This window comes from Natator depressus, chromosome 6, assembly GCF_965152275.1.
Source record: "Natator depressus isolate rNatDep1 chromosome 6, rNatDep2.hap1, whole genome shotgun sequence".
In the NCBI taxonomy this organism is placed as follows: domain Eukaryota; kingdom Metazoa; phylum Chordata; order Testudines; family Cheloniidae; genus Natator; species Natator depressus.
The window spans coordinates 14348347-14357761 of NC_134239.1; the positions used below are offsets into that span (position 1 = coordinate 14348347).

The 9415-nt window shown below is 44.1% G+C and overlaps 1 pseudogene; it reads left to right on the top strand.

The window, feature by feature from the left end:
• The first annotated feature begins 1245 nt into the window (after positions 1–1245).
• Positions 1246–2168, top strand: LOC141989711 (mas-related G-protein coupled receptor member H-like; annotated as a pseudogene).
• The last annotated feature ends 7247 nt before the right edge of the window (positions 2169–9415 follow it).

The following is a 9415-nucleotide window of genomic DNA, read 5'->3' on the forward strand; positions in this document are numbered from 1 at the left end:
CCTAAATTCTTAGAGTATAGGCCTTTACAGACAGGCTTGAATATCTATATCCTAACAGCACGTACATTATTTCCTCTCACACCCACCCTGTCAAAATTCATTTTTTCAATCTCTCTTTCTACTCGATGGATTTTTAGTAAGAAACACAAACAACCTATTGCCACCTTAGTTTAAAAAAATACAATGACAGGAAATATATTTTGGGGATCTGAGGAATATGTATCAAGAGCCCGATACCGTGGAGATCGGAGCTTTCATGGCAGACACAAAATCCAGAACCAAGTGTAACAGAAATATGTTTGGAAAAATTAGTTAAGACAGTGCTAATTTTCAAGATAATAAATAGAACCTAAATACACCAGAGCCATTTTTGGTTATCTGTCCCATGAGACAATCTTTAGAAAGCTATTTCCTTTATGCTTAGCAGATCAGAAGCGATCAGAGAAGGGAAGCAGAGGCCTGATACTTTCTTTTGTTACAGAACTGCTCAGTGATCACGAGATACCTCTGATCTCAGTGTATCTCCCTGTCCAGTGCAGAGAAGGCATTTCTCTGATGGCACTCAGCAGGGACTGGATGTCAGTTGCAGCACAGGAGCTGACAGGGAAATTTTTAGTGTCTTGACAACAGATTATTACTCAAAGAACTTTTACAAGAAGATCCTATGGGGAGAATTACAATTAGTGACCAACTGACACTGAGATTCTAAAGTGGATCAATTCCAGCCCACCTCCCATAAACACTCAGTTAAGGCACCAGTTAAGGACTAGAGGGTTGCAAGATAAGGGTTTGGTGGATGGATTCTGTGTTCTTTGCCATCAATAACAATACATGGATGTTCTCTTTCTCTCTCTCCCATTGTCCCTTTTCTGTCCGTCTCTTTCTCCTATCATTCCTTTTCCATCTATGGTTGACAGCCCCTCCCAATTTCCCTCTTTCCCTCACCACTCCTCTCTTCATCTCTCTTTGTGTTTAACTTGTCTCTCTACCTCTGCTTCCAGGCTGGTCCCCACTCGTCAGCCTCTCTGTGTCCCTAGCATCCCCCAAGGCCATTGTTGCTCTGAATATCTCACACTCATTGGGATCTGGTTTTTCCAGGGAGGCTGGGGAGGGGGCTGGAACAATCAGTGAAACATAGCGCTGGGGATGTCCAAGGCACTGATTCCCCTCCCGCTGATCTCTGCTAACAGGTGTGTGAGAGAGGGGGAGAAGGAGAGACCAGAATCCTTCAGCAGAGGTTTCATGATGACTGAGGTGAGCACAGTGTCCCTACCCCCAGCAGAGCCCAGCCTGAATAATGGAACCAAATATAATGAGACTGATTTCAAAACAGACCATTTAACTGCAGTGATCATTGATAGTGTCACTCTGCTCCTCTGCCTGTTCGGGCTGGTGGGGATGGGATCGTGCTCTGGCTCCTCAGTTTCCACATTAAGAGGAACCCTTTCACCATGTACATCCTCAACTTGGCTGCTGCCGACTTTGACTGCCTCCTCTGCTTGGCTGTTTTCCTCACAATTTATACTGTCATAAATTTATTTTCTCTTAGTTTAGACGTAGTTTACTCAATGACGTATTTAACGTGCTGGTTCTGTTCATGTACAGCACCAGCCTATATCTCCATCAGCACTGAGCGGTGTGTGTCCACTTCCCCATCTGGCAACGATGACGCCTCCCAAAGCCATTGTCTGTGCCCTGCTCTGGGCTCTCTCTTGCCTGCTCACTGGATTGGAAGATTTGTTTGTGTTTTGGACTCCTTTGCAAATTGTATCATGATGCTCACTGCTCTCTCTGTTACAAATTTCCTGATATTCGCTCCCATCATGTCCAGTGTGACCTTGTTCATCAAGGTCCAACGTAATTCCCAGCAACATCAGCCAGGGAAGCTCTATATCGTTATCCTGCTCAGAGTCCTCTTCTTCCTGCTCTTTGCTGTTCCCCTCAGTATTGTCATCTTCCTCCAGAATTTTGATTATGATTTAAATCTCATGCTGGCCTCTATCAACAGCAGCATGAACCCAATTATTTACTTTCTTGTCGGCAGCTACAGGAATCGGCAATTCAGAGGACCTGTCAAATTTGCACTCCAGAGGGTTTTTGAAGATAAGGCTGATCCCAGAGATGAAAGGAGGTCCTTCAGTGGAGAAATAATGGTGATGGCCACTTAAATCCCTATGGCAATCGGTCTGGAAGATCCTATTATGGACCCGAGGTTGCTCTTGAACAGAAGTTCTCAGCCCGTGGGCCGCTTGCAGCCCAATCAGCATGTAGCTGAGGCCCATGTGACAGACTCACGACTGTGCAGGTAGTGAATATATATATATATATATATATATATATATATATTATATATATATATATATATATAGTGTGTGTGTGTGTGTATGGAAGCGAGCCATATAACACAGAGAGAGCTGCATATGTGACCCCCCCAATGGTAAACAGGTGGAGAACCACTGATCTAGAATGATCATAAAATCACAGAAATTATAGACAAGAAAGTTCCCCATCATGCTATTCCTGTGTGTTCTCTGTATCCAGAGAGAATTGTCATCATCACTCAGAGCCTAATCCTGGTGCCATTGAAATCAGAGGCAACATTTCCTTTGAATTTAATAGGAACAAGATCGGGACCATACTGTTCATTGCTGTAGTAAGGAATACATAGAGAATGCAAAAGTCAATGGTAAAAGCTGTTTAGCATGGCGTGACACAGCTTCTGACATCATCCTAGTTAAAGCAAGTCTTGTCAGAGAGGAAGACTATTTGCTAGATAAGTGTGTGAATATTATAGCTCTCTCTTGAATATTTTGTGAATTTGCCTTTGGCCAAAATCCAGAGATGTCAACCAGGAAAGCTATACACCACTATCCTGCTCACTGTCCCCTTCTTTCTCATCTTTGCTGTTTCTCTCAGGCTCTGGAACTTTCTCTAGTTTTTTAATTATTCTTCTACCAGGCTGAGAGATGTCACATGCTGGCCTCTGCAAACAGCAGCGTCAACTCAGTTATTTACTTCCTAGCTGGGAGATCCAGGAAGCGACGATACAGGGGGTCCCTTAGGTCACACTCCTAAGACTCTTTGTAAATCAGGCTGATCACAGAGAGGATGGAGAGACAGCCCAGGGCAGACCCAGTGGAGATGCCAACTTAAATCCCTACAGCACCCAGCCTGGGAGATCCTGTTCTGGGGCGAGAGATTTCCCTAGATCCCAGAATCAAAGTACTTCCAAATGAAAAAGGCCTTTTAAGTGACCTACTTGCAGCACAGGCTAGTTCCCTGTAGTACATTCCTCAAATGAAGATAATAATGTCCCAGTATAAATCACTCGTATCGAGTGCTATTGCAGCAAGACAGCCCCATGAAATGTCTAATATCCCAGTATCTAATGCTCTGGACTCTCCTTTAAGTTTGGTTTTGGAACCAGAACCAGTATTCAATCTAGCAATGAAAAATAGTAGGTGAGTTTAATCTAATCCCCTCATAGTCCCTGGCACCACGCAGCCCATTATCACATCCCACATATTCTCCCAAAGTGTAGTCTCCTATGTGTATCTTATCATGGTATCCGCATTGTATTTTGCTCTCTGTATCTAACGTATGTTTGAGATCAATAAACACAAGCAACATCTCTGAGCTGTCCTTGAGCCTCATCCACACACTTCTAAAATGCTTCCCAAATCTTTCTGGCTGCTATTCTTCCCTTGCAACACGTCCTGTGGGAGATGGGGCCATGGGATAGGATGGCATCTAAATGGCAATGCTTTCTGTCTGCATCACATTTACTCTCATGGGCAAATATCTTGGCAGTGTCATCCACCAATGGAGTTATTCAGAGAGCTGCTTTAAATGTTTGTTTTTAATTTCAGGGGCAATTGGGGGGGGGCACGCAAAAAATGTTCATTTTGTTTGCAATTTTTCCCTATTTTTTTTTTAATTTTTCAGCAAAATAAATTCAACATGAAACAATGTTTTAAGGGCTTTCTTTTCTTCCCCCTCCTTTTCTAGTAGGGGATAAGGATTTAAAAAAAAATTAAGGTGAACAATAGAAGAAATCCTGATATCCAAAAAGAACTTTTTGTTTGTTTCATTTAGGAAAATATCCTCAAAAAAATTCTCAACAGAAATGTTGAATCCATCAAAAAAAGCATTGGCCATGTACTATAATTTTACACAAACAATATTTTTTGCCAACTCTGGTAATCTGGAGAGAGGAATGCCCTTCCTATGAGCAGAATGTGACCCTCAGTGAACCATGGAATTTAATAAAGGCAAAATACTACAGGCTGATGGCAATGTAGTATTGGAGAGGGCTGCTTGGCTTGTGGCTAAGGAACTGGTCTAGAGTCAGGAGATCTTTTTTCATTTCCTGGATCCATCACAGTCCTTGGGCAAGTCACTTAGTTTCCTTGTGCCTCAGTTTCTCCATCAGTAAAACCAAGATAATAATCCTTCCTTTCTTTTAGGAATGTGCATTGTCAGCCGTTTTCAAGGCAAAAATTGCAAGCAACAAAGGATAGAAACTAATGTTATACAGGACAGAAAACATGAGATTTTCATTGATGTATAAAAGAAAAGGAGAACTTGTGGCTCCTTAGAGACTAACAAATTTATTTGAGCATAAGCTTTCTTGAGCTACAGCTCACTTCATCGGATGTATCCTGTAGCTCATGAAAGCTTATGCTCAAATAAATTTGTTAGTATCTAACGTGCCACAAGTCCTCCTTTTCTTTTTGCAGATGCAGACTAACACGGCTGCTACTCTGAAACCTGTTATTGATGTATGTATCCCTGTTTCTAGTGCTGGTGATTTATGAAATATCAGTCCTTAATTACCTCTATTTACTTTTAACCTTTTGTAACCAGTTCCTGACACAAAGCTCTGCTGATGCCCCTCAACCCCAACCCTCTGCTATTGCAGACAGGTGCTCCCCACCACACACAGCTCTGCCAGTGCCCCTCCATTGCGACCGACACCCCCGTTCTACCTCAGCACTGGGTTCCACCCATACCAACTATGCCAATGCCCCTCAATCCCAACTCACAGCCCCCCTGCAACCCCAGTCCTGCCCCCATTCTGATTATGCCTCTTAACCCCAACCCACAGCCCCACCCAGTTCTCCCAGCCCTGGCCTCCCCACAGACACACAGTTCTGCCGATGCTCCCGAATGCTGATTCTCAGCCCCCTACTCTTCCAGTCTTAGATTCTCTCTTTTTCTCCTAAATGCTGATTACAGCTGGTTGAAACTTGGATTTTCTATTTCCCAGGACATTTCAAAATTCCTGAGAAAAAGAAATTCTGAAAAAAATTCTGTTTTGGAAATGTCCAAATGTCATCTGTTCCATTACAATACAAACAGGAGACGTTTTTATCCTAGGAAGTAAGAGAAGGTGTTTCAATTTGTAGTAAGTAGGAGCTGTCCTTCATGTTTAAAAAAAGAGAATATTTTTACTATTCTATATGACCTGACTTAACATATGGACATGTCACACAATGCACTATTGTTACTGCCATGTTATGATACATTGTAAAAATAAAAATAAAAAACAAACTACATTTATAAATGACGTTTTCATTGTAATACAAAATTTTGACCTTTTCCACAAGCTTGGAAAATGTATTTTCTGGGGAAAATTTGTTTTGACAGGAATTTTCATTGAAATTGATACAATTTTGCAAAAACTTTCAGTTTCCTCAAATGGTATTTTCTGATAGAAAACTATTTTAACAAAAATTTCAAACTGGTTCTAATTAGGACACTGCTCTGAACTGTAACCCGAAATTGGGCCAGCTAGTAAGCTTAGGGAGGACTAATGACCCACCAAAGTTTGGCAGAAAGCAGCACATTTATTATACTGATAGCTAAGCTCAAAAGAAGGGGGGGTGAGGGGTGTCACACTCACATACTCACGCTGCCAGGACAGGCACAGCACTGGAGATGTCAGGATCCTTCCAGGTAAGTATTCCACAGCGCAGTGATGGATGGTGCGATGAAGGTAAGTCTTCCCGGGGCACGATGGAATGCAATGCGGCGGACCATTGGCCAGGCGATCCGGGCGAAGGGCCTTCACGGCACATGACCTCTTCGCCTTTTAAGCACCTGCTCCTCATGGCCTGCTACTAGAGATGATTTGGCCGTATCTGCTTGGTCACAAGCCACATCAGGCAGTGTCCATGCATTGGGTGTGTGAGCTTTGCCTAATTAGAGTCCCAGACACCTTTCAGAGTAACAGCCGTGTTAGTCTGTATTCGCAAAAAGAAAAGGAGTACTTGTGGCACCTTAGAGACTCACCAATTTATTTGAGCATGAGCTTTCGTGAGCTACAGCTCACCTCCTCGGATGCATGCTGTGGAAATTGCAGAAGACATTATTATATACACAGACACCATGAAACAATACCTCCTCCCACCCCACTCTCCTGCTGGTAATAGCTTATCTAAAGTGATCATCAAGTTGGGCCATTTCCAGCACAAATCCAGGTTTTCTCACCCTCCACCCCCCCACAGACAAACTCACTCTCTTGCTGGTAATAGCCCATCCACAGTGACCACTCTCTTCACAATGTGTATGATAATCAAGGTGGGCCATTTCCAGCACAAATCCAGCACAAATCCAGGCCCACCTTGATTGTCATGCACATTGTGGGGAGAGTGGCCAGTTTGGATGAGCTATTGCTAGCAGGAGAGTGAGTTTGTGTGTGTGGGTGGGGAGGGGGGAGAGAACCTGGATTTCTGCAGGAAATGGCCCACCTTGATTATCATATACATTGTGAAGAGAGTGGTCACTTTGGATGGGCTATTACCAGCAAGAGAGTGAGTTTGTCTGTGGGGGGGCGGAGGGTGAGAAAACCTGGATTTGTGCTGGAAATCGCCCAACTTGATGATCACTTTAGATAAGCTATTACCAGCAGGAGAGTGGGGTGGGAGGAGGTATTGTTTCATGGTGTCTGTGTATATAATAATGTCTTCTGCAATTTCCACAGTATGCATCCGATGAAGTGAGCTGTAGCTCACGAAAGCTCATGCTCAAATAAATTGGTTAGTCTCTAAGGTGCCACAAGTACTCCTTTTCTTTTTCCAGACACCTTGTCTACCTGGGAGCTCTTCTGATCTTCCAGGTGTTCAACCAGCCCATTCATCCCACAAACATTCCAAGAGGGAGGAGGAGCGGGGAAAGCCACTTCACAGATATTCAAAGAGGGAGAGAAGACAAAAAGCAGGGGGAGGGAGTGTAACAGACCTTTTGAGCATACAGGTTATACATAGCATACAGATCACTGGTGCTCCTACAACATGAACCAATATGTCAAAGTTCTGTGTTTCTATCGCGCAGCCATTCCTGAGGCTTTGCTGCCACTGTGTCACCATTTCTTTTCTTGCACTTAATTTTCCATCCTCGCTATGTAATTATGGAGGAGCTTAGCAACTTTCCCATTAAAGCTGAGCAGAGCTTTCTGTGTAAGAGACAATTTTTCAAAGTGTTTTTATGACTATTTAGGGAATCTGTCTATGTACAGAATATGAATCCTGGTTAAGTTTATGCAATTGCTATATTATTGAATGCCTCAATCCTGTCAACCATGGGCTAACAAGATCCTGACATGTATCACTTACTCTGTAAGAAGCGAAAGAACAAAAGAAGTCATTAACCTTAACAACTGTGCTCTGAGCAAACAATAGGTATACGAAGGCGGTTGCCTGTGCTGGAAAACCAATTCAACCAAGTTCAACTGGCGGGCAAGTGGAAAATTCCCCAAAAGGAAAACAGAGGGACAGAGGTGTCACAGTAGAGGGTTAAAAGGAGGAACAAAGACGCAGGCTTTTGAAGAGGGAAGGAAACTTTTTAACAGCGGGTCCAGCCAAAGTCAAAGGAAGCTGGCTGGGGAGAGAGAGGGGAGACTCCATTTTCCAGAGGGGAAGGCATGAACAGACAGGTCCATGAGAGGGGATGTGGAATCCTGAAAGGACATTGTCCCAAATCCAGAAGAAAATTCCAGAGTGGTGAGGAAATCAAGGCAGGCAAACTGTAACAGGTGTTTTACTGTTGTGTATAGATCGGTATTTTTCTTGTGATGTCTAAAGTCAAGAGTGATTGGGTTTGGAACCCCTTTGCAAAGCCCGGGTGTCTATTTGTTTCCTTTCTCACGTGTCACTGAGGAGATGATCTGTAAATCCAGAGTGACCACAAGGTTGGAGTAATCAGCATTGGTCCTGGGGGGGTGTATGGCACCTGAGCTGCAGGGCCTCGTTTCCATGAAGGGATAACAGTGTCTGTGCACAGGAAGTGTACGAGAGTGGCCAAGGGGAGAGATGGTGCTGGAGCCTACTCAGACTTAGAGAAGCTTACGGCACGTGGCTCCAGTGTGGCGAGGCCCAAGCCCTGCAGCACAATGAATGTCCAGCAGGGGGAGCTCAACTAGGGCTGTGATAGTTCTATTATGTACATACATAATCAGATTCTCTTGAAAATTGCTCTGACAGTGGGGGGCTGGAGTCAGGAGTGAAAATAAGGGGGTACAGGCCAATACACCATACCAGTAAAAGGTATTTGCCAGTACTGGCCCGTACCGCTGACTTTAAAGCGCTGCCACAGCAGCGCTTTAGCATAACTACCCCTTTTGCACCCCAGATCAGCAGCCCTGACGGGTCCCTACTAATTTAAGCAAAATTTGGCCCCTTCCAGGGCGCAGCGCAATGCCGCCTGCCTTAGCACCCCTGCTGCGCCGCTGACCGGGAGCCACCTGAGGTAAGCCCAAGTCCCAACCCCAATCCTCTGCCCCAGCCTTGAGCCCCCTCCTGCACCTGAAACCCCTCATCCCTGGCCGCAGCCCAGACCCCTTCCACATCCCAACCCTGATCCCCCCAAACCCAGAGCCCGCCTCCTGCACCCGAAACCCCACATCCCTGGCCCCACCCCGCAGCTGTCAAGCCCAACCCTCTGTCCCAGCCCTGAGCCCCTCCCACACCCCAAACCCTTCAGCCCCAGTTCTGTTAGGTAGCAGGCATCAAAAAATTTCTTCAACTGGGTCACCAGAAAACATGTTTGAAAACCACTGCTGTAGAGCAGAGAACCACAGAAATTAGAAATTGTGTTCCCCAGTGTTCTGCCTAATTGTACAGTAACTCCTTGCTTAACGGTGTAGCTATGTTCCTGAAAAATGATACTTAAGCAAAATTATGTTAAGTGAATCCAATTTCCCCATAAGAATTAATGTAAAGGGGGGGCAGGGGGAAATTTTTTGCCAAACAAAAGACATTTATATATATATATATATATATATATATATATATATATAAAATGTCTTTATATATACACACACACGCGCACACACACAGTATAAGCTTTAAAACAAACAATTTAATGTCGTTCACAGCAATGATGATTGTGAAGCTTGGTTGAGGTGGTGAAGTCA